This window comes from Pseudopodoces humilis, chromosome 3, assembly GCF_049639895.1.
Source record: "Pseudopodoces humilis isolate 2021_Gansu_Grassland_sample_001 chromosome 3, ASM4963989v1, whole genome shotgun sequence".
NCBI lineage: Eukaryota > Metazoa > Chordata > Aves > Passeriformes > Paridae > Pseudopodoces > Pseudopodoces humilis.
Window position 1 is genome coordinate 49,775,133 of NC_142202.1, and position 25,999 is coordinate 49,801,131.

Genomic DNA, 25,999 nt, shown 5'->3' on the forward strand with positions numbered 1-25,999 from the left:
CAATAGACTTTCAAACTGTCGAGAGGCTTTGGCACTTAAGCTGACTACTAATCCGTCTTTGTTGTCGGTTCTGGGCAAGACTGATGACCTCAGCTCTGAGGATGTCAAGTCTTCTAAACTGACTTAGAAAAATACTCTTTCACCTTCACTCTCCTTCCATTTTCAAGGTAGATAAGAAGGCAGTTCCCTTCAACCACAGGAGCACCTGCAGGAGAAGCTTGGACTGAGCTCTGAAGAAGAAAGCAGAAGAACCACAGTCACTGAAAGTAAGTTTTCTTTCTCCTTCAATACTCATCCATATTCATTAATGCTGTGGGTGATCCCATGCACTTCAGATACTTGCTAATTATCTAAAGGTAAAACTCCTGTTATAGCTTCTTCTGAAAGACAGGGTGGGGGGACAGGAGTCAAAACACTCATCATTGTGGAGATACAGAAACTGTATTCCTACACATTAACAATGCCAAAGAAGAGCTGAGAAAGGGGATAAGGTTCTGTTCTGAGTAAAGGGAGAAAATAACTCACAAAAGAATTTTATGAACTCTAGCAGTGTGGGAACTGCTCAGGTCTTCAAACTAGTTCTAATCCATACTAAGAGCAGCAGCCAGGATGGGCATTAAGTGGTATGAGCTGAAGCTGTTCCTTGAGTAAGAATGTTTTACATAATCCCTCAAGGCTCATAGTGTAATACTGCTAGGTATGATCTACAATTGTTTTTTTTTTTGTTTCCTTCACTTCTGTAAGTTTCCAGTCTTGAAATCAAGAACTTTAGCTTTTGCTTTCCTTGATTAAACTTCAGTTTTTGCTTCTAATCTTTGTGGTGAAAAGCCTGACTGTGGACAAAAATTCAAAGAAAACCAGTTCTCTAGAGAGTCACTAATCTCGTTAAACTCTTTGTGCAGGCAACAGCCATCCTCCTGCGATAATCTGAAATATAACTTTCAGCAGGGTATAAGGACAAGTTTGAAAGTGCAATGAGCAAGTGTTCGGGTTTAGTGGCAGAAAGATGATGTATAACTGCAGGTGTGACTCAGATCATCAATGTGCTAGCTTTTAAAATTAATATGTTGTCGAAAATTTCACCCTGAATCTTCATGATTTTTTGGAAAAAACCTATCAAATCTCATGGTTTTGGAAAACAGGAGCAAACTTTAGAATTAGGCAATGTTAATGAATTACCAGAAAGATTATATAGTCAGTCTTCTAAAAAATGCCCTGTTAACAAGCTCTGGTCTTGTTTTCCAATTGATGAGTAATTTTTTCTTTCACAGGTCCACTGTTATCTCATTACCACTATTTCTAAAATCATCTGCCACCAGGAATGCAAAATACATTAATTCTAATTTTTCTTAGGTCCTATGGTCCTTCAAGACATAACTTAATACATAGCTGGGAGTGCATTACTCCTCTGATTAGGATGTGCTACTATACTCTTATTAGGATGAAAGATGAAGGACTATGCTAGACTGAGGCCACAGTGATCTGATTCCAATGACCACCAAATTAAAGGTCAACTTGAAGAGCAGGAATCAAATTTCTTTCCTTATAGTCTACTTCAGAAATCTGTGGAAGTGTTGTGCATGTTTATTAACATCTGTTGCCCAGGATTTTTTAGTTCACTTGATAATGCAGATCAAATGTCCCACTTTGTTCTCTTGCTTGATACAAACAGATTAATTTACATTCAGCAAATCATACTGAAAATCCTTAATTTAGTAGTTTTTCCTACGGTCTGATTGAAACAAAAATTATTGAATAATAGGTGAAAGTTAAAAAGAGCTAATAAAAACAATCAAACTTCTATAATTTCACCTTTTTCTCCTAGGAAACAAATATTTGGCATTTTTTAAGTTTAGGCAGAATAGGATACTTGTATACCTAATTTCTTGATCATGCACAGATACTAAATATTGGGCAGCTGAGAAATTCTGGTGGAAAATATTTGATTTTCAAGAACTGTCTCCAAGATCCAGTCAGCCACAATATTTCTATTTGTGATACCGAATATGGTTTTGAGCTCTGTACAGATGAGCTAGTTGTAAAAATTGCAGATTTCAAGCCTTTTGATGGTAGCTAGTTGTCTCTGATACCTGCTGTTTGATGCAGCTGCCCTTCGAACTGCTTAGCATTATCATTTCCTATTCCTCTAAACATAATCCTAAAAGCAGCTTAATAACAAATGTGTTAGCAGAACACTGTGGATATCTGTGTCCTGATATTCCAGCCTTGGATTACTTGGTGCTTATGCCTCTCCTCTCTCAGCACTGAATTGGCTAAAATCTAGGAACAGAACCACTCTGCTGTCTTCTGGTCATACTTTCTTTTATGTAAGCTATAAAATCTCCAAATTTTAATATTGCTTGTGCCATTAGCACAAAAGCAAGCACAGTTGGAGAAGATGGCTCAGGAAACAAGGAACATCAGGACACTGGATAAAGGAATCATGAAAAAATCAACCCCAACCACTGTTCCTTGCAGGATGAGAGTTCTTTCTCCAAATTCTACCAAAATCAGCAGCTGCCAGTGACTTTGTGGGCTGAAATAAAGACTGAAGCCTTCTCTCCATTCCTAGGAATTTTTTGTTCTCTGATCTGTTTCCTCCAGAGCTCAGCTTTGAATCTGTATGCAATGATGTAGGCAAGAAGCTCGGTCCTCTCAGGAATATCCCAGTCTGTACTCATGCTGCTCACCATTTCTCTTGTTGTCTTTTCCATCTGCATTAAAGAAGTTCTGCAGAGCTGAGCTTGCTCTTGAGAAAACATGCAATTCCCCCTTCCTTCTCCTTTCCAGAAATTTCAGTTTTACTTAGACTACAGTAGCCAGAGTGAGGGAAACACAGAGCCTTCTTCTTGGTTGCCACCAATGCAACCTCTTTAAGGTAACAGAAAATATACTCTTGATTCATGCAGTAATCTGGAAACAATCTATCATTTGTATAGCAAAGAACTGGAGAAGCAAAGAGTCCCAAAGTTAGACACTTCTTAGTAACAACTTGCATTTAAGGAGATCTTATTGCACTACATAGAAGTCAGGCTTTGCCCATGATTATTTCACCAGTTCTGGGAAATATTTGTTTGTGCCTTTCAGCATATAGGACACCTATTCTCATATCTAGATATATTCTTCTTTGGTTTCACAATGGACAGAGCTTATTATTAAATAAAAGCCATTCAGCTTAGGTTTCTTACAACACCAGTGGTGCTCAACAAGGTGTTATTAGTTGTATGAGCTTATTTTACATGGGTTGTGGTCAACATTGTTTTCTGTTGAGGTCAACTCCTTTAAGACAGAAGTAGAAATGTGCTTCTGAACAATTTCTAATTATTTTAAATCACCTGAGGATTATAAAGCCTGTGGATTTCCTATTCCTGCCATTGGATGAATAACATACCAGGGAAATTGTTCTTCCGGCGTTTGTCTGTAATACTCTCTGCTAGTCAGTAAATTCTTTGATTCAGATTTTGTCATTTTGAATGTGCTTCTACAGTACCTGGCTCCTGCCTTCATTAGGGTATTTAAATACCAAGAATTAATATAGTTGAAGTGTTTTATCCTGCAAATGTAGAATTTGTTAAAAGGACTCTGTTTTATTTTGTTAGCAAATCTGGATTTTAGGGAGCAGAAAGTAATGTCTGTTTTTCCCAAACATGTGAAGCAGGACATATGTTGTTACTAATTTTTACTTTAGTAGCCAACTTTCAGAAAACTCGTGATTCCTGTAGTTTGACAGAATCTTGTGTACCTCTACAAGGAAGTGAATAAATTGAACTGATCCCATTTATTTCTATAGCGACTATATTAATATGACAGCCAGTATATTCTTATTTGAAATAAGAACTCACAAAAGCTTTTAGACCACACAATACCAGTAATTTTTGGAACTAAATGCAAAACTAATTTCTCTGAATTAACTTCTCCTCAGTAAGTATTTTAGCAAAGGTCTCAATTTAACTACAAAACTGACTGGTGGTAGAAGAGAGAACTTTTAAATATATGTTTCTGTTTGAAGTGTCAAACAAATTAGAAAATTATATTTCAATGTCATTGTCTTATTACTTTGTGTTGAAATTATTAAATAGAAGTTATCACTGTGCTAGGGATATTTTTATTTATTTATTAGGAAATTAGTGAATATAGTCTAAAAAACTCTACAACTCCCTTAAACCAAGAGGGAGAAGTATAGCCTTCTAAATACACTGTCAAAATGGGCAGCTAAAATGAAAAAACTGAACCAGAGAGAATGCTTTAGAAGAAAAATTGTTTCCTTGAAAACCCCTGGTCATCAAATGCACCTGCACATTAAGAATAGGCAAGAAAACAGTTCAGCTCGGGTTGCAATGATTCTGTCCCAGTCAGCCCTACCTCAGTTTAATTGCAGGATGAGGAAGGAGGCATCTTTACAGCTCAGAATCCTTACTGGACAGAGGCTGCTGCATCTCAGCTCCTGGCTGGCCTCATGAATGGGTCTGGAGTAGTGTACAACCTTCAGGCAGTGTTTTGTGTGGGCCTGGCTGAGATTAAGTCAGTTCTTGTCTTCAGAATTTTTTGACTCCTTCAATGCTGATTACCCAAGTAGTGTGAGAAGAAAAATAAATAAACACAAATTTAAAAAAATTCTCTTAATGGTGTCTCAAATATTTCTTCACTTGTTCTCCTGTATATGTTTGTTGTTGTTGCTGTTGTTGTAGTAGTTGTTGTTTTTTATTTTTAAATTTTTTCTGTTTGTTTTTGTTTTGTTTTTGGTGTTTTTTTTGTTCTTTTTGTTTTGTTTTTTTTGTGTGTGAAAAAAACAGCCCTTTCAAACATATCTAATATATATTACTGCAGAAATCTGTACACTTGCAGCACTGAAAGCTGCAACTCCTTGTTATATAAATGTACTAAACACTGCTTTCCAAAACCAGTTCCTCGTCTCCTTAGCAACACAGGCTGCAAAGAGCTCACCAGCCTGGTGTTCTGCTGTATGTATGAGCTTCCAAGTCAACTGGAAGAGTTTTGGTTTAGGATTTAGAACCTTCCTTTGACCAGTTCAAGCTGCAGGTGAGGGACACTCTTCTTTTGCATGAAAGGTATAATTTCAATGTTTAGCATTGGAATATATAAGCAATAAACCAAGAGGACCTTCTGAGAAAAGAAAATTTTCATGGCAGAGGGCTGAAAAATTTTTCTTCTGTTCCCCCTGCACTGTGACTGTAGAACAAAATATTTTAATACTGAAACTAAATTCTTTAGTATAGCTTTCAATAACTTATGAGGATGAAAAAATGTATACAAGATCAATACTATGTCCTTCCCAAAGCTTCTAGAAACTAATAGTTTTTCCTCTATTTTAAGGCAGAAATGTGGGAAATCTTAATACTGACACACCTGTCTGTGCCACTGTTGTGAGGTGCCGTTATAAGGCCAACAGTTAATATTATTGTGCCTGTCTTTAGCCAGCAAAGATTTGAATTGGTTCTGGAAATTAAAATCACCTTTTAAACCATTGCTCTCCCAGTGTCTTCCAGTTAGCCTGAGGTTTGGTTAGGTTTATTTGTCTTGTTCTTAAGCTTCATTTTCATGCTAGTTCTGTACACACACAAGGTAACAGTAACTTTGTTTGGAGTTAAGATGGAGTTTGTTTCATTTCAGCAGTTATGACCAGACTCCACTGCGTTCCATGCTGTCAACAAATTGATGAGGAAATCACTGATGAAGGCAACATCACATGCACTTACTTTCAAATGTTATATTACCTAAAACATTCACGGTCTTCTTGATTATTTTTGCCCTGTGTTGAGAACCATGAGAGGAACCCCAAGAGACTGTCAGTCTTGTAGGTTGGGTGGCTTTGAGCTGCACACACCAGGATCCTGTCTTTGCCTCCAAAATAGACTGGTGAGAAAAATGATACAGGCATGAGGTCATTCTGTACTTCTACAGAAATTGCTTTTTCCTATGTATTTAAATACTCAGGGAATAATCTCTCTATTCAAGTGAGGCCTACTACATGAAGATGGGCAAAGGTTCAGCTGAAGGGAAAGAAAAATATATTCTTGTACCAGGAAATTTTCCTGCCTGAACCAGTGGGGAACAGATTTGTGGCTTATTTTCTGGAAAGCCTTGGGACCTGGAAGAACGGGTAAGCATCTGTCAAACAGACACACACAAATCACTCATTTCCCTCAGCAACTCAAGTCAGGAATGTTTTTGTTTTCCTTCAGGGGTTTCAGTTATAGGGAAAGGACTTAAAGGTCTGTGAAAGAAGTCTTCAAGTGGAGAAGTTACACTGCCTGAGTGTGCTGGTGATGCCAGGTTACACATCCCCCTGCCCAAAGTCTGGGAGCCTGCTGTGTTTGTACTCTCTGTACCCTGACTCCTCAGCAGCAAAACATGGCTGGGTCCAGCACGGCTTCTTTAGAAATTCTGCTCCAGAGCTGCACAAAATCATCATCCCCAGAAAAAAAAAAAATTAAAAAAATCCGTTTAACTAGATTTTCCTACCACATCCAGTTGGGTCCAAGGGACTTGCTGAACATTGTGCTGCCTGCAGGTAATACAAGAGAAGGACTTCTCCAGTCTCTAACAAACTCTTTCCAAGAGGCATTTACTTGTGTTACTGTAATGCTCTGTAAAAGAAAATTTAGTTTGACAACTGCAAGAGAACAACAATACCGGTTTCTGATAAAAATTTGAATGACTGGCTTGTATGCTGAGCATTATTTTAAGCAAAAATATTTCTTGCGTTTAGTTTGTGACTAAATTCAGTTGTCTTATAGCAAAAGTTCAGCAGAAATAAAAGCAAATGATTTTACAAATGGATTTTATAGTTGTGTCACTTATAGGATATGTAGTACCTTAAACCTAGAAGGCACATATAATTTTTCATTCTTAATCTGTAAGTAAATCTGAGTTAGTGAGAATATCTCAAATTGAAGCAAGTAAGATCTTAGATTCTCATTTTTCCCTCTGCTCCTCAGAATGAATTCAGAATAGGAAAACTGGTTTGCAGATCTGTCATTGCAAACTAAATAGAAAACAAAAGAAAGTATATAGGAAGACTTTCTGAATGCTGTTTTTTTTCCCAGTTTCTTTTACCAGCTTTTGACCTAAAGCAGTTTCCAGTGAGAAGCTCTACTGGTGAAAAACATGGAGAAATTTTGTAATGCAGCAAGATAACTGTTAAATAAGCATTGATAAATGTTAAATCATCATATTGATTGTTTTTTGCCAGTGACAGTGCATTAAAGAGATCTGCTCATTTTCATTTAGTGTTTTGTGTTTGAATGAGTGATTGCTTTGTTACCACCTAGATGCCTGAAGTGAGGCAAGTGCTGATTTAAGTGCTGCCCTTTGCTTATGCAAAATACTAGTTATAAATAGTTATTTGACTCAGTAGTAAGTGGTACCTTAATGTATTATTCTGCAAAATCATTTATTAATTAAAGATTATTCAAACAGTCCAGACTGACTTTGTGTGCTCAGTCTGTTTATGAATTAAATTGGTTTTCACCTCATGCTTATAGATGGGCTGGTTCCAATAACAAAAAGTAGAAAAGCACCAGACATTATTTTAGGGCAGTTAATACAGACAGTAGGTTCAGACAAATCCTTACCTACAACTAACCACACTGAAAAAACAACCTGAATTTGAGAGACCCCCTAAACCATGTAGAAAAATAATTAGATTTTCCTCCATAAAAACAAAATCTGCACTGTAAATGCATGTGCACATGGGATTAGAGACACATTTCCACTTGGAACTTTAGCTCTGGCATTTCCTAATTTTTATGTACTTAACTGTGCTGTCTCCATGTACTCTTAACTTGGTGTTCTTACTTTTTTGAATGGAATGTTTATTTCTGCTGGAGACAGATATTGATCAAACATCTGCCTGTGGATGTCCCTTGCAGGCTTCACCAAGAGAGTTACACCATGGTTTTGGGTCCAGAAACACCAGCCTTTTGCCAACCACAGATTACTTTTCCATAAATTTGCTAACCACAGATTACTTTTCCATAAATGTGCTATAGGATATATTCCCTCCAGCAGAGGGCAGTGGAATGGTAGGTGTATGTATATAAAACAGAATTTTAATTTAATTTAGGAGAGAAAATTCATATATTCATTAAAAAAACATATGAAATGAGATAGGCAATAAGGAAGACAGATCATTTGCATTCCCCTTCAGGCATAATGTGATTTTGCTTTGGCTTTACTCCAAGAAATACAGAGGAGACCTTTTGATTAACAATGGTATGCCATTATGAAAAACTATCTAGTGCTTAAGAATTAATAAAACGTGAATTTCTGAATTAGAAAAAAATATATTCTGAATGCCTTAGTTACAAAAAGTCTCAATTAAAGTACGTTTTTCAAAAACACTTTTTCTCTGAGGAAAAGATTAGGTGAGTGTTTCTGTCAAAGAATAAAATCCATTGAGATCTCCTCAACACTACTGGTTTTAATAAAAAAATATGCAGACGCATTAAGGGCCCATGTCTTTAACTATTTATTGTGAGATAGGGTGTTTCAGATTTCTGACTTTTGCAAAGCTGAAAATGCTCCCAAAATGTTAAGACTCCGTGGCAGGTTGGAAATCTCATGGCTTGAGACTGCAATTGCACAGTTAAGAATAACTAAGATTCAAAGCCTTTATTGATAGCTGTGAATTACCTTTTCCCCCTGCATTTTCATGTAAAGTATCTACTCCGAGAGTTTGATGCTCAACATTTGAACCTTAACAGCTTTGGTGGCATATGGCAAGTGCTAAATGAACATGCTTCTTACTATGTAGGCTGAACTTTTCTCTTAGAGCTTCTTCTAGAAATCTGGTTAATGAAATTGCTCCTTCTTATGGCTACCTTCATTTAAAGCAAAAGAGCAGTAGAATTGTAGTTCAATTGAAAGCAGCATTCAAGTAAAGATATGCCACAACTAACAGCAGTTTTTGACAAGAATGCGTGAAAAGAAAATAAATGTAGTTGTTGTCTGAATCTTCATTTTCTGGTCTCTTTTTTCAGGCACCTGATTTAAGGTCCATTTTTTTCCTGTAAATCCAGAGTCTGCTTTTCTTAAACTCTTTTTGCTGACTAAATTTACTCCTGGCAGTTTGTGCAGCAAAATTCTGTAGATAATTTAGTCATCCTGAAACAAAAGAAATTGAAAAACAAAGAGGGGTAACAAAAAATAAGAACCTTCAATCTGAAGTGAAAAGAAATATTGGCATGATATTGAACAGCCTCTTTTTTTCCTTAGGTCAGTATCTTGCAGAATAACTGCATTCCACATCCTCACGAGCTTAACCAGTTGCTAGGGCAGGGTGTTACACAGTGCTGGTCTATCCCTACAGTCAAATAACTCCAAAGACTAATTGCTGAGTATTCCAAAGACTGCTTTCTAAACATGCTATGATGTGACCTCACACTGTAATTTCCTATGGAATTTATCCCCATGATATTGTTTTTTGTGGGTTTACATGGTTGTCTTTTGCACTTTTTAAAAAGTATGTGAATGCATTTTACATTGTCATAATATTTTCTAACCTTTTTCTACTTCATTTGCATTTGTGTGAAAAAGATTGATGGCAATAAATAATCAGGGTTAAGAGAAAGATAGTAAGCGAGTTCTAGATAGGAATGTAAAATGCTGGCTGTGTATAAGTTAGGTTCTGAGCTAAACTCCTGAAATGCACTTCAGGTTTGAGATATGACCAGTAAGCAAAGAATCAAGTTTCCATTTCCAACTATTTACTTTATATAAACACCGTGGTTGCAAATTAACCACGAAAATGGTGGATGAAATAATATCCTTCATCTAAATCCACAGTGAATCTACAGCCAAAAGAAGTATGCTGTTATTTACTGATACATCTCAAAACTCCTGGTGAGCTTCCAGTCTGCTTTGTTTTGCTTGCCTTATAGTTTCAGCCATCCATAAGCATTGCCCTTTGAGGTATATCAGTACTTTCTACTAAGGTACCTCTGGAGCAATAGATTGAGCCTCCTATTAAATAAATAAATCTACTCTTAACTTCCAGAATTATAAATAACATGAGGAATGTCAAGGCAACCTTGGTGGTTAGCCAAGTCATGGAACAGCTGCTCTGACCTTGCATGTCAGCATCTTAGCCTTTATTAGTTTATTAGTTTGATTTGTGCACAACATGGAATTTCTTGAGTTTTACACTAATTCAATTTTATTTCTTGTTTACTGCATATTAGGAGAATTTTAAAAATAGCAAATATTTACAGGCTGCATAAGATTTCCTAGGAGGTTTGCTTGGTAGGTCTCTGACTCTTTGCCATCCATAATAAAGAAAACATCACCAATTTGCCCTGGTACAAGGTAATCACTGTGTATTTATTGTAAGATTCTGTGAGCTAAAGCCACTCCACTGTCCTCACTATAAAATTTTATCTTCTGTGACCTACCACACAAGACAAGGGGCCAGAAAAGAATCTTTGCTTATACAGGGAGCTGTGAATAATGGAAGTTTTGTAGGAACAAATTCTCTTCCCACTGCAGAAGGACATTAAAATGTTCTTTGATTAATGTCTAATTTTAAACTTGCAATTAGTCAGAGTGAGAACAATAGACCTACCTGTGTTAATTTCCTTAATGTGTCAAAGCTGTACTGACTTCAACAGATGTATAATCAAGTCTCTACAGTTCACTAGTTACTGGATAAAAGCTAACTTATGTGCTCAATGAAAGACTGACTTCAACTTTTCTTTTACAGTTCATCAAGGTTTTATGAACACCTCTTATCAGATATGCAGTAATTTACGTTGCCACTAGTCTTTCCTAAAAACTGAAGCATCACCAAGATGCTTCTCCCAGTATTTCCACTGGGCTCAATTATTCCAAGCAGAAGAAAGCACACTGTCTTATTTTTACAGATCCTGGAGTTTTTCTGAACTAGAGCATAACATTTTGAGGCAAGTATATCAGTAGTAGTTAGAAAACCCACAGCTCAGAGGTATGTAACAGTATTTTGTCTTTGATTTTTAACGTTGTTGATCTAATTTCTTTTATAATAACTTTTTTACCTACCGTGTTCACTTTGTGGTTTCAACAAATATACTTGTGCTGGGAATAAATGTCTAGCTGTTACAGAAGGACCAGAAACATTGCCCAGTCAGCAAATTCTTGTGTGTCAACAGCAATATGGATTCAAGGTGACATGCAGAGAAATTCAAGAAGATACTCAAGAGAATGGTTTGGTTTCCATGTCAAAACTCTGTCTTGTGAAGAGGATATTTTTTTTCTTCAGTTGCTTTAGATATCAATACCTACTTCACATACAATCAGTCTAGACCTCAGCTTGTACCATACCTGACAAAATTCACAATCTGAGTCACAAGTTCAGATTTCCAAATCCCAGTAAGGATATTTAAATAATTAACCTATTCATGCCAAGACTTTATGGACACATAGAAACCCGTTTTTAAATAAACTTCCCTCTTTTGACTGCTGAAGGACTCACTAAAGAAAGAAAAGCCATAATTAAACATGAGTGACATTCCTATAACATGGCAGATCCTAAAGCAGGATCTATAAACCAAATTTCTATAGACTGTTGTTTATAGACACATTAGCCTTTGAAAATTCAGCCACACAATGATTCTGCTGTTGTTTTCTGAGAGTGCAGGGATGCTATTTTTCAAAGTATTCCTTGACACTTTGTGCATAAGTTTAAGAATCTGCTCATGTTTTGAATTATACACATGTGGTTTAACTTTACCTTTGGTTTTTCTGGTTGTCATAGGTCCAATTAATGGAAGGGAAAATGCTGCTTATAATCTTTCAGGTATATTACACTTTCATTTTAGCTCAGATGGGAACAAGAGGAAATATTATATTCTGTTAACTTTTAATTTTATGCAAACACACTGAAGTTTGAATTGTAGAGACTTCATTGCTGTGAGTAGCTTTCTCATACTTTCACAGCATTTTCTCTCCTCAGGCTCTGCCTGAAGGCAAATTTGTGTAAAATCCGTTCAGCTATACATGGAGTTATCAAAATGCAAAAGGCATGTTTCCTTCAGTGAGGGAAATTTTCCTTTGGTTTTCTTTCTGTCACTTCTTTTCCCATCCTTTATTTCTTCAAGACACATGTTCAGGAAGTAGCTTGAAATGTTTGTGTGTCCTATATACAATATTTACTATGAAATATGTTTTCAGCTGTGTGAAAGGGAAAAGGTGGAAAACCTTGGAATTTACCAAGTGTTCTTACCAAGTAAGAATGTATCAAATGATGTTCACATCAGTGTGGGCAAGCAACCAAAGTAAGATGTATTTTCTTTCAGTATTTGCACTAGTAAAACTTAAATGCGCAAATGTTCACCTAAAGGTACGCTTAAAAATGCATTACTATGAATGAAGTAAATGTACTTAACATTCGAGGCTGTTCTTTTAGGCTCTTCCCCAAAGAGTATGTAACCCTCTCTCAGTCTGCACTTGGCTTCCAGCAACACTACTTCTCAAGGAAAATGCCAAGATAGACATAAGACTGAGTGGCAAATATTTTTACAGATTGTCCTAGAGTCTTAGCCTCTCTCAAATCCAGATGTCTGAGTTTTCCTCCCTTAGAAAACTTGCTTGAACATCTCTCTGGGACTGGGATACAACTGGGGTGTACACAAAGATCTGAGACCTTCTCAGCTGTGCAGCCCAGGCTACACTCACTAAATTCAGGCTTCTAAATATATCTCTGCATACTTGGCTTCCCAAATCTGTGAAAGGCTTTCCCAGCCCCTAATAGGGGATGCATTGCTTTGCATTGTAGATAGTTGCTCAGGTGTAGGTAGGGAAAGAGTGAGATTTGATCAGATCAGAAATATAGCATTTTTTGCTAGTATTACACATACTTGTGTGAAATGGTCATGTCAGGCACCAGTTCATTCGTTTAATCTAGCTACTTTATTTCACTACATGTTTTGATATTGCCACCTTGCTCAGCAAGAAGTACAGCATTTGACCATGGATTAACCCATGCAAAGACAAAAATGACAAAGAGAAAAAAGGGAAGCAGGCCAGCAAAGTGTTGCTTTTCCATATGCCTTTTCTCTGGTAAGATGAGAAGTTGCATTTCAGCCACTGTTTTCTGTGTCAAAGCGCAGACAGGGTGCAGAGGTTCAGTGCCACCACATCGACAAATGGATCAAAACACATGAAACAGTAGGTGTCAAGCCCCAGAAGTACAATTAATTGTGTGTGCTGTTGCTGCACGCTCAGGAGAGGTGATGAGGTTCATTCTTTTTCAGCTGGGCACTCTCAGCAGCACAGCTAATTCAGCATGAGCAGAGCAGCTGGACACGAAGCAGCATTAGTGCAACATCGTGGCTCACTGGAGTAATTGAATAGCAAACTAGGTTATTTGCCCACCTACTTTCCCTGCATATTAAATGCGGGATAATGAGCAATTGCTTATGGTCTGTTTGGAAAAAATGACTGTTTGTTCAGCACTTTGAAATCATAAATCAATATATGCTGCAAATGTGATGTGCCTCCTTACAGCCTCGTTCAACAGAGAGCCACACTGGAGAGGGAGAAAAGGTGCCCCTCCCCGGGTCTTACTTGGCTGCCTTCTGCAGAAAATGGTGATGGGCATGGTTTCTTTACCTTTGTTTGAGAACAAATATGTCCAAGGGGGCTTATTCACCACCTTGGTCAAAGTGAGCAAAGCCTAAATGAGGCTCAAGGAAGACAGACCTTATGGTTGCCTGGATCACTTTGACTCCCATAGACATAACTCTTCAGTTAGCAATCAGGTGGCACAATCATTTTTTTTACACTCCTAAAACCATTCCAGGCACATCAAGCTGATTTTTTTCAGACAAGGCTCTAAAAAGAAAACTAATATCTTTATGGAGCTATTTCTGAGGGTTTCTTCCAGTGCTGGCTTTTGGATCAAGGCTCCTGGTGAGATTCATTTCTCTAGTTCACACTGATGGACCAAATAAGCTGCTGCATTCCATGAAAAGGCTTACAGAAGCTTACAGGGCTCCCTGATTCAGTGGTATTCCTGAGCTTTTTTGGAGGTACAGCATTTCTGGCCTCTTTTCAGCACCACACTGCTCCCTGTTTCTAGTGGTCTCATTTTCCTGCACTCCAGGGATCTTCCGAGGGATGCTCTGGAAAGTGGGAAGGTTGCAGGATTGCAGCTGCTTCCAAGAGGCTGCAAAGAAAAAAGCTGAATTAGTTTCCCTGCATTTACAACATTCCAGAACTGCTTAACTGTTCATACCATAATATCAATATTCTGTCAAGTAACTGGCAAATCCTAATGATTTCATGCATCAGTATTTCTTTTAATAAAGTCACAAAAAACCCTGTAATTTTCAAAAATAAATGTATTGTAAAAATTCTCACAATTAACTCTGCCCTTTTGTTTTCTGCCTATGTCATAACCATAACTCTCCAACTCCAGGAGTTAAACCAGTCTTTACAGCAAATCTAGAGCATTGACTATGTGATTTATTATTATAATTATCATCTATGGGGTTTTTTCTCTCTGGCTTGCAATAATGTAGCTGTATGAAGAGACGGTGACTGAGATGAAATTCACTTACATTCAGTCCACCACACCTTCTCCAAAACACATGGATGCAGTAACTATACTGCAGTTATCCATAACAGAGACAGAAAGAGGGAGAAAAAGAGTGTGTTTTTTTTAAACTTGTAATTAATAGGCACTTCAAAAAATTCCCTGTAAGTTCAGTGGACATAGTTTTATTTACAGTTTATTTTAGCTTTATCTTCTTTACTGCGTGACCTACACTAAGGGGGAACCAGCAATCCTCACAGCAAAATGGAAGGAATAAGACGAGACTGGTTATGCAGAAACAGCTGCTTGTTTTCAGCAGCATCAGTTGAGAGTTTTTCACATTCTCCTTCTCCGCCTCTCCCCAAATGTTCAGCCTGCTGTGTGCAAGCTGGGTGTTTACAGTTCAGGACTATGGAGGAGGAGGAAATATTTTGCCTATTGTTCAGTGACGTCAATGGCTTCGCTCCCAGTCACTTGAGGGACGCTGGTGCTTAGCAAATGTCAGTACACTGCTGCTACTGCATGTGCCTTACAGTCTGCTTGCAGGGATTTAAGGTCTCTCCTTCAAGATAGATCCAGCTGGCAGACGAGGCGGGTGTGAAAGGCAAGGAGCAGTAGCCATGGAAAGCTGGTCTGCTGCTTTTTGCACGCGAAAACCTCCATGAGAGTTTCTTGTTGAGGCATTAAAATGGCATATTTATTAGCATTAAATACAGAATTCTGCTTAAAAATGTCTTTTATTCTACACCAAGGTCTTTCTTTTCACATTCTTTTCCTCTGCATCAAAAGGAATTTTCAAACCTTGTTGTATATCAAGAACCTAAAAATCCCCCACAGAATACACCGACAATTTTATAATTGATCAGGATAAATAGCTAACTCAAAATCTGACTCAATTCAGTGGTTTTCTGAGGCATTCTCATATCTATTTTGTTACCAGATATTGAAAACTGAATGGCAAATGTATTTTGCTGAAGATTTTTTTAAGCTCAGGGCTGAATTTTTTTATTTCTATTTTTTTTAAATGCATGTTTTTTGAAAGTGTGCTACAGTTGATGTTCCTAACTGCAACTGGAAAGCCATTCCTCAATGACTGTATCTTCATTAAAACATATATGAAATTATTTTTTAAAAACTTTGCAAAAAATTTGTGATTTAAAAAAATTTTATCTGCACCTTTTGTGCATGTGTGCAGGAAAATGGGGTTTTAGAAAACACAAAAATTATTCCTTGGTGTTTTATCTGTTTTTTAGCTGAAATTGAAAAGCTTGGTTTTGAAGAAATAATTAATTATATATATATATATGAACAGAGATTTGATTACGGATGGGATCATAATATCAGCTTACTAATTATCTTGATGTGAGACCCTGGATTTATTTTAATATTCATATAATAAGCACCATGAAAATGTCAAGTATTTTGAGGCTTCGTCAAAGCTTACAGTACAGTGTAGCACTATACTGGTACCTTAAGATAAAGGGAGAACATAAATAGATGCTGCCATTTTGTAGGAAAAAATGGAAAGGCTAAAAGCAAACACCAGTAAGCGATTCTAGCATCAGAGTTACAGTGGAAAATAAAAATGTGAGACAAATTATTGTCAGTGACTTTCAGGTCTTGACTTTGCCAAGGATCATCATCCATTTCTGACAGGTATATACAAAAAGATTACATAGGTAGCCTGGCTTTCTGTGATGAGAAATAACTTCAGACGTTTTGAGATGATATGCACTTAAATCTGCACACTTTACTTTTTAAGTTTCTCATATATATGAATCATTCACTGATAAACAGACTTACTCCATAATGATTCCACACATAATTTTTCGTGTAGATGACTGAGGAATGAATGAACAGCTTTTCTAAAATACACATTAAATTATAGGAGCAAATACTTTCTGGAAAAAAGTATATATACCTGCTTTATTTGTTTGCTTGCAAAATCTTAATCACCTCTCTAGATTTTTCCAGATTACAGGTGTTTTTGTTTTGCTTCATTTTTATATACTGTGGTTTTAAAGCAGCAAAAAACTGCAGAATGTGACCCTATAGTTGTTGTGCTTCTGGCCTGTCAAGCCACCCAGATCAGAATCCTTCTTCAAGAGAAGGATAATCAAAACATCAAATATGACTGTTTTTTTCTTTCTGATATACAGTGCTGGGTTTGGTCAAGATGATAAATACCTGGCAAGATTTACAAGTATTCTAAGAAATCTGTTTTAAATCAGTGTCAAATGTTGGCTTCAACATCCAAATAGAGAGAAAGGAAAGGCTATTATAGTGTCACTGCTTTTACTCCAATCACTCTATAATCTTTCAAAATTAAAACAACGGTTAAAGGCAGATGTGAGTTCAGAGTGTAGATTATTCCTGGTGAAGAATGTTTGGTATGTCTTCTGCAAAGTATGGTCAATATATCTGTGAATTCTTCATCAGCTTTCATACCAAAGACAGTAAATATTAAATTCTGTTTTATCTTTTAATTGCAGAATAACCTGCCACTTCACTTAAGAAGCCTTTTTTATAATATTAATTCAAAACAAATAACCCTTTTGTAGAGCGAAGGCACACCTTTCTTATTTTCTATATGATCATTTTACCTCATGGATAGAAATAGGAGACTAAAAGGTCTTCTGAATTTGAATCACAACTGAATTACTGTTACCACAGTCCCCCAGTAATGCTTTCCTAACTTCTCAAGCAGTTTCAGAAGCAGTTCATCACCTAATAAGAAGGATTGTAAAGATTATAAGACATAATATACAACAGGAAACGTAATACTTTGTTTTCTTGAGAGACTTCTGCAAGGTGCACACACCTATATATAAATATCAAATTAACGTAAAACAATGTATCAAAGTAACATAAAATACTCTTGTGATATATATTTGTATTTATCTTATCCTTACAGGCAGGAACAATAAGTCTCAAAAGACCAAACCCCAAACTGTGCTTTGTACTTAGAAATCTTTTCATAACAAGGATGTTCAAAGACACATACAAAATTATTTGTATAAATAAGAATGAGGTGAATGTTTAAATTCTCTTTGCTAGGCTTTGTTTTCTAATATCCCACTAACCTGTAAACAAACATCTTTTTGCTTTTCAAATTCTAGAGGAGTTTCTAAATCAGGCTTACATATTCTCTACTTGTCTTACAGGGTTTTTTCCTAACAGCATCAAATAGCTGTTTGGCAGCTTTCAGCTGTAACAGGGGGGAGATCTGTCATCACCCATAGGAAAACAATGAATTGTGTCTAGCCAGAAAATAAAGTGAGCACTTTCTTCACATAATAAACTAGTTCTTGACAGAGCTAGTTTTTCAAATTGACAATACAGAAAGAATATGTCATGAATTCTGTTGTTATAACATTCTCCTGTATACCAGGTATAAGAGTTTTTGGAAGCAAAATCTATTGCAAGTTTTCTGAAAAAAAAGCCAAATTATAAGCTATTACATCACTTTCTGCTTCAGTGGGGATGGGTAGGGACAGAAATTAAGACAGGGAGTTTCTTTATCTCCCTCCTTCCCTCCCTCTCTCTGCCTCCTTCAACTCCCTCCCTTTCCTTCTGCCTTCCCTCCCATTCCAACAAGACACATTTAAAGCTGTTCCTCTTTGTACTGTGGCTCCTTAATTTTAAACTCCTGCAATTAGTTAAGAAAATCTTATTTAAATTAATATATAATGGCTAGGTCCATCAGTTGTTAGGATAATATTCATATTGTTAGAAAAATAATTTTGGAGTACATGAAAAGTATAAAATGTCCACATTTCATCTGCTGACAACATGATAAATTTACATGGTTGCTTTGTTTCCTTTGACTGTAGCCTGTGTTTTGGAGAATATCTGAGCTCATGAATTTATATTCTCTACAGTATTATATCCACCTCTTGACCTTTTGTAATGGCTTGGGCTTTATTCTTCAGACCCCCTGAGAACTGCTTTAGGGCAGTTGTTTCTGAGAAGATTGTTTGTGAGCTCCACTGTACCATGTAGTGATGGCTCCCAATCCAGACTTGCCAAGAAAGCAGAGGGCTGCTCTAAAGTGGGCATTTCTCTCACTTGGGCTCACAGTGAAGACAAGCTTTGCTTTTTGGGCATAAATCATATTTTCACACAACAATTTTTTCAGTAAGAGAGCAGTCGCTAAGGAAAAAGCAGCTAGCTGTTTTCATGAAAATCAAACTGAAATGAAATAAAAATAGTGCACCTCTTCAAATAAAGGAGGAAAGTACAGTCCTTGTGGTGAGCAATAGTGCCACAATTTAACGCCATATATGATTCCTAAATAAACATTATCATAGGATATTAACATTAAATATATTTATAATAGCGTCTCAGATCTTCTGGGAGTCCCATATATTTTGCAGACTATTTCTCAGTCACAACTGCAATGCAGTGGGTGGAACATTACAGCTTTCTGCATCCAAAAAAGTACACAGAATATTTCAGGAGTGTGCTGTGTGCAAGAAGGACAAAAAACCAAGCTAGCAATCTAATCGGAAACTGGCAAGGAAAGATGGAGGGGGGAGGGAAGACTATATGTTTTTTAATTTCTAAACAATAATATGTTTCATTTCTCCTCTACAAGATTACAGCATGTCAGCATGACATTCAAGTCTCATGTCAGCATATTAGCCAGGGCATCTTCAAGTAGCTGCATATTTGAAAAGAAATGGGAAAAAGATAGAAGAAGACTAGAGGAGGGGAAATTTGGCATATTGTTAATTTATATTAAAGTTTTGGAGAATGGTGTGTGTTGGAGAGTACCTCCTGCCCTTTCCAGGATAGCATGGGGAATGGGATAAACACCAGCTGCAACACAGAGTTGAGAAACTGCTGTCTAGAGGGAAAGGTGCCATTCGATATTTGGAGGGGTAACTGGTCAGGAAGGGAGAGAGCAAGGAGGAATGACACAACACCACATTCAAGAGAGGAGCTCTGGCTCTAGTGCTTGGCAACAGGAGCTGCTTAGAGCTTTGGAGGTAGGGATCTTGTTCCTCAGATAGGAAAGTTTCTCACAAGAAAGGGTCTGACTCCAGACTTGACTCCAGCAATACCCACTAATACAGAAAGAGATATTTGTGTCCAGGCTCAGTCTGGTGTGAATGATGAGCTCACTGTCAGCATGATGAAAATTCAACTTTGGGGAGGCAAAACATTATCCCAGTTTTGTGACTGGTTGTGACTCTGCTGTACCATTTGCAGCAGTCAATGTTGGGCTGCATTTCTGGTCTGCTTGGAGATGCTGAAAACCCAAGACTCACAACGAAGCCAGCCTGAAGAGCAGAGATCCATACAATCCCAAACCTGAGGCATCTTTTTCTCTCACGCTCCCAAGGCTGTACACAAGACTAAGGGGTAGCTGTCAGGATTGCACTGGGAATTGAGAGATAGCTATGCATCTGTGCTAGATACAGCATGCTAGCCTGGGCTGAATATATCACTATTGATCATAATTTAACCTCTTTCCACAATAAAATAGATGATAATAGGATCAACATTTTATCAGCCCCCTTTTCTGCCATTCTATGCTTAATTCAGCAATTATCCATAGGAGAGAGGAAACTTAAACTGCCAAGTGCTGTAATCTCAATATATCCAATGTAATTTACAACCATTTTTTAACTTATTTTCCTTTACAGAAGATTTTTATCAGTTTTCTGTTTCCTATAAATAACATTTACTACCATACAAGTAGTACTAGAAGCAATAATATTTGTGTTATATTAGTCTCCAGAAATTCCAGTGGTGGTTGTGATATGTGTAAATACAAAAATAACCCAACATGATCTTTGCCTTGAGCAATCTACATACTGAATCTTGTTGCAGCTATATTGTGTTCCATCTGTTCTCCTCCAAATCAAAATGCTTAATAGTGAGTAAAGGGGTAATCCTGTATGTTCAACAGGATTCCTGTAGTGCATGACTCTTTCTCAGCTCTTTTTGTCCAGGTCATTTATTGTCTGCAGTTGAATTACATTCCTTTTTCACTCCATGCCGAGAACAGGTAGGAGTCTCTTGCCACATACAAGCAGATCAACACAGAAAAGCTGCTTTTGTTTTCCCCCATGTGAAACCTCTTTTCCCTGAATGGTGAATGAACAAAATTCTTACACTTAAAAATTATTTAATTTCTGTATTTGTCCTAGTTTAGGGCAAATTAGGAAGGAAAACTCCAGGACACTGTCCTATACACAAGACATGCTCTTTCATCTTGATAGCCTAACGTGGGAACTGACACAGGAATTTGTTCTGTTTCCTTTGGCAACTAACTGTCTCTGAATATTGCCTTATTTTCCTATGGAAGGATGGCTAGGTGTGATTCCCCCAAAACAGCAATGCTGTAATAAAACACTATTTCATGCAGGGTTTTTTTTTGCAGGTGTTTTACACAGGAAGCCAGGCTGGAGTGAATAAGCCTATCAGACTGGCACAGAGGATCAGCATGGTTGTCACAGGGTAGAAGAGATTGTTGAACAATGTCAACATGAACAGCACATCAGTCTTGCTGCCTCCTAAATTGCCACATAATCAATATTCTCCCAGACTTGTCTTCCTTTTCTGATGGCCATTTAAGGCAGCACTGTCTGCTCAGCTCAGATGTCTGCTGCTTCCCTTTGGTGTCTTTAACAAGGAGCATCAGGGTCATTTTCTCTGGATAATTGAATTCATATCTTACTGTACTTGTGGTGAATGTGTGAATGGAATGCTTTTTTGTGATTGAAGAAAAGAAAGGAGTGAAACAGGGTAAAGATGAAATTTCACAGACCTGTAGCCACTACAGGGCAGTGTTGCCATCCCACTTCATTTCTCTTGCTGCTCAAAGAGGAAGCACAGGTGAAAGATGCTGACAGGCAATTGTCCATATGAGTGCATCTGTACGCAGGAATTTCTTGCAACAGTATGAGTCCTTTCAAACAGTGACCAAATATAATCAGTCTGAAGACAGGATGGGCATTATTTGAACAAGGTATGAAAGGATGGAAGGCATGGATATTAAGGATGGAGGGCAACACAGCAAAACAAGTAGCTGCTCTGAGTGGAGGCTCAGCAAAGCAGCAAAAGAGACTGGGCTTGTGAGACACTTGTTTTGCAAACAAATTCGTTTAGTTAAACTTAAAAACAAGGAAGGAAGATGTACTGAAGACCAGTCACACCTTAGCAAACATTTGAGTGGCATTGATGGCAGTGACATAACTGCTGAGCTGAAAAGGTTGGGCTCAGTGTCCTCATGAACCTGATGAACTGGTTTGGACAAACAGGCAAAACCTGAGAATGAACCAGGGCCAGGGAATTCTGGCTGGGTGCATATTATCTCCCTCACTGAGTAAATGCTCAGAGACATCTAATAAACTTAAGCAGGGTGTTTGTAGATGGAATAAAACCAGCATTCTATTAGTTTATTGTCTTCCTGTAAATGCTCTGCTTTTGATTTTAGATATTAAAAATATTCAAGCAAAGCTGAACAGTAAGACTGTCAAATTTCCATGTTCACCTCTTTCATACTTCCCAAAACCAGAGGGAAAGAGCACAACCCAGCAGACTTGGTGGTTAAGTGCGGTGGACAGGCCCTGTGGACTAACCTTAAGCTGTACAGTACCTACAAATTCCAGCTCTGGTAGAGGCATAAGATTGAAGAGAAGAGAGGCTCTCGTAGCAACACTGGCCAAAGTCAGCCGGAAAAGCTACATCTGTGTCAGATGACTTAAATTAATGAGTTCTGTTGCTGTTATATATTAAAGACGATCGTGTACTTAAAAATTATTTAAATGCCCATCCAAAAACCAACATTCTCTTGGTGGCACTCTGCAGCAGGACTTGTTTCTGAAAACACCCTGAATGCCTAGGGATCATGATTTGACTCTGAATTCAATGTAAATTGTCTTAGGATAATAAAAAATTTCCTAAGGATGTTGAATAAACTTAGGATTCCCTGCACTGCTTCAGCTGGATATGTTTTTCTGTATTTTTGATTTTACCGCTGTGTAGGTGGTATGTAGGCTTTCTGACACCATTAATTTAATGACTTTCTCCAATCCTATAGGTGTACAGATTACATTGCAAACACTATTTCCAAAATTATTTCTACATGTATGCTCAAATAGTGATTTTTTGAATTTTCTTTCTCTGTGCATGGACTACAGCTATAGCTTTGTTATTTATAGTCTTTATTACAAATCTTTTTTGACAGCAAGAGTCTGAAGGAAGTATGACTGGACAACACTTTGCCTTGTTAGGCATGTACCAATTTGGTTGCTATGACAAATGCTCCAAAGCCACAAATGATGCTGAGCTCTCATAGGACAAATGATACAGGGCAACATTGAATAAAATAAAGCCTTCATGGGACTTCAGTGTCTTTCCAAAGCAGCCAATCCTTACTTTGCCTGTTTTCTCCATTCTCTAAGGTTTCTTCATCTGACCACTGTGGAACAAAGCCGGAAAATTTCTAGTGTGTAATAAAGAACGAGCCAATATTACTTTAAGTTAAAGCATAAAACCAGACTATTCTTTCCCTCCCCACAACTTGCTACTTTTTCTTTCCAGTACTGCTGGAGGAAGAATTTATTTATTTATTTATTTATTTATTTATTTATTTATTTATGACACTTTTTGGGCCATTCTCCTTTCAACGTACTGAGTGCATCGCTTCTAATAGTCAATTGAGTCAATTTATACAGAGGGTTAACCATTTTCTTAAGTGCTAAGAAATTTTAGGAAGAGATTGAAGACCAACTTCTATGTCCATTGTCTCAGTAAACACAACTTTATTATGTTAATAGAAGGTGGAGAAAAAAAAATCCAGTAGCTTCACTTTGAAAGCAGGTGTCCCATGATTTTAAATGAAAGTAATTTGAGCAAAATCGGCTTACCAGGAAGCAAAATTAAGTATGCAGAAGGAATCCTTCACAGCAAGCAGACATTCATAGTGTGTAAAGAGCAGGATGCTAAGGAAAACAAACTAAAAAAATCAAACCAGTCGTCAGGTCTACAGGGTTTGAATATTCCAAAACTCACAGACAGAGTTGGCAGTTGCTGCTCATAAGGTAATTCAAGAGTGGAACATCATATGGTGTTAACTGTCAGGACTGAAGTGCTTTGGTCGCAATGTGTGTGGGAAGCCTGCAGAGCCTGCCTGCAATGTGCCTAACAACCAAAATTGTTTTGCATTACATTCACCCACAAATTGAAAATATATGCAGTATTTATACTAGTACAGTTTTTGGCATAGGCTGCACCTCTAACACTTTGAACAATTTAAGCAAGCCCGGGGATCTTATCGAGGGCAGTAAATTAGAACATTTTGTTTGTAGAAAAAGGATTTGCTGTACTCCACTGCAAAAGCCAAGCCAAGGTTGAACCATGTCCTTTAAAAAACAAAATAAAACATTTTTATAAGATAAACTGTCTCCATCTAGAAAACAGTTAAATAATGACCTTATTGACAGCAGCTGAACAAACTTCCATAGAAAGATGTGTCATTTTCAACACATGTGGATTAAGGGGGTTTTGCCCCTGTTTTGCTTTATATAAATATATTTCTATAATGCATACAGACCCTCACTGGCATTTGAAAAAACAAACATAAATCTGGGAAAGATTTTATATTGATTTCAAGCTTTTCAAAAGTTTGCTTTTACAAAATCCTGAAGTGCATATGAACTTCTCTGTTTTTTTTACAATATATGGAGGTACAGACTATGTTTTAGACTGTGAAAATAAAACAAAAAGATATTTCCATGACTGAAATCTTCTTGTAATTTGGGTGGACATGGCCACTTGAAACTACTGACAACAAGCACTGCAACTTACATAAATCCTCAGTGAGGCTTTAAAAACAAACAAGAAAATTAGGTTCAGCCTACTTCTCAATAAAATTTACTGAGGCTCTTTGGCAATATCCCAGAAACAGCTTTTTTCTCCTCTATTTTTTGTCCAAGCAGTTGTCTATCTTCTCTCTACTGTAATTTACCTCCATTCTTTGGAGTGTTGATTTTTATGAAGCTTCTGTGAGATAAATACTTTTATAATCTCATTATAAGAGAACAGAAGCATTGTAGATCCAGAGTACTTCCTGAGTTTTCATAATAAGTTTTGTAGCAGATCAGCAAGCTATCAAACAAATACCAAATGGAGTAAGTCAAACACTGCATCATTGAGGGTAATTTAATGAAAAAGCCTTGTTTTTTTTCAGGAATACAGAAAATTTTCTTATTCAAAATCTTGTTTGGTAGAAGCTACAATGATTTTGTAGTTGAACAAAACAAAACACAATTTAAGAAAAATGAGAGAGAAAAGCACCAGTTGAAACTATAGGTCAAACATAAATCACCATTTTAGTAGTATCAACCGGTCAGTCATAATGTTAAATTTCAGAGTAAAAGCTGGGCAAGCAGAGTCTTGAGTGGATCTCAAAGCAGACAAAAATGTCAGCATTTGTTCCTGGCTAGGAGGCCTCTCAAGTGGAAGCAGATGCCCAACAGAAGACATAGTATTTAATATTTTTATCCTGAACTAAGGAAGTGTTAAGTTTATGTTCCATGAAGCGAAAACTTAACTAAAATAAGAGAAGTTTTGTGTTCGGTTTAAGGAACCAATATCTACAGAATTTAATTTCTATCTCTACTTCACAGTGCTCTAGATGTTAATATAAATATTTCTATTTTCTCCATTTGCTGTGGCAGAAAAAAACAGTGGCAGAAATTGGCGTGTGGGGTGTGCAGGGAGGTACTCTATGTAGAACCCAGTTAGAGCCCTCATTTTCTGCAGATTTTGCTTCCTCTTTTAGATTAATTTCAGTCAGAAGAAGAAAATGTCAGTGTTCTTCTCCAACAATATGGAAATCAGGCTGAGCATTTAAAATGTACTTGGATTTATTACACAGTATTTGATTTATTTGGGTTGAATGGCAACTTCACCTTGCAGAACATCACATAGCACAAAATTGTAGTAGATTCTTCTAAATCTAGCTTATTCTATTGCCATTCAGCCATAGGGAAACCTAGGCAGAATGAGAAAACTAGAGAAATTGCAAGCAGCAAATTAATTCCTTGTCTTACTTTGCATGTTTCAAACAAGAGTACCACAGAGAAAAATAACTCACATGTATTAATTTAGTTGTTCTTTTTGTATGTTTTCAAACATTTGTAAAACCTTTGTCTCTATGTTGTTACTATGATCAAACATGTTAATTGAAAATATTTTTGAAGTGCATAGTAAGGAGTGACAGCCAACTGGAAACTGCTGGAGTTCGTATTATTAAACCAATGTGTTCTGAGATTTTGAATTGTTTGAATAATTTATTGTAAGTGGTTTATTTAGACAAGACAGCAGCAACTTGTAGCAATTTGAAGTACTTGAGCCAGCCTGACATGATGCAGCTCAAAGACCAGTGGCAGCTCAGCTGTGGCACTACAGAACTCAGCACAGGATAATTTGTCTTGTTCTTGGCTGCTTTTT

General features: G+C 37.0%; 1 long non-coding RNA gene across 1 annotated transcript in view; it reads left to right on the plus strand.

Moving 5' to 3' along the window:
- Window positions 1-206: 206 nt before the first annotated feature.
- Window positions 207-25,999, plus strand: part of LOC148184642 (uncharacterized) — a 51,714-nt gene continuing 25,921 nt past the window's right edge. Inside the window, exon 1 of the long non-coding RNA XR_015772232.1 lies at window positions 207-266. This is a non-coding gene — a long non-coding RNA (uncharacterized LOC148184642). The remainder of the gene's footprint in view (window positions 267-25,999) is intronic.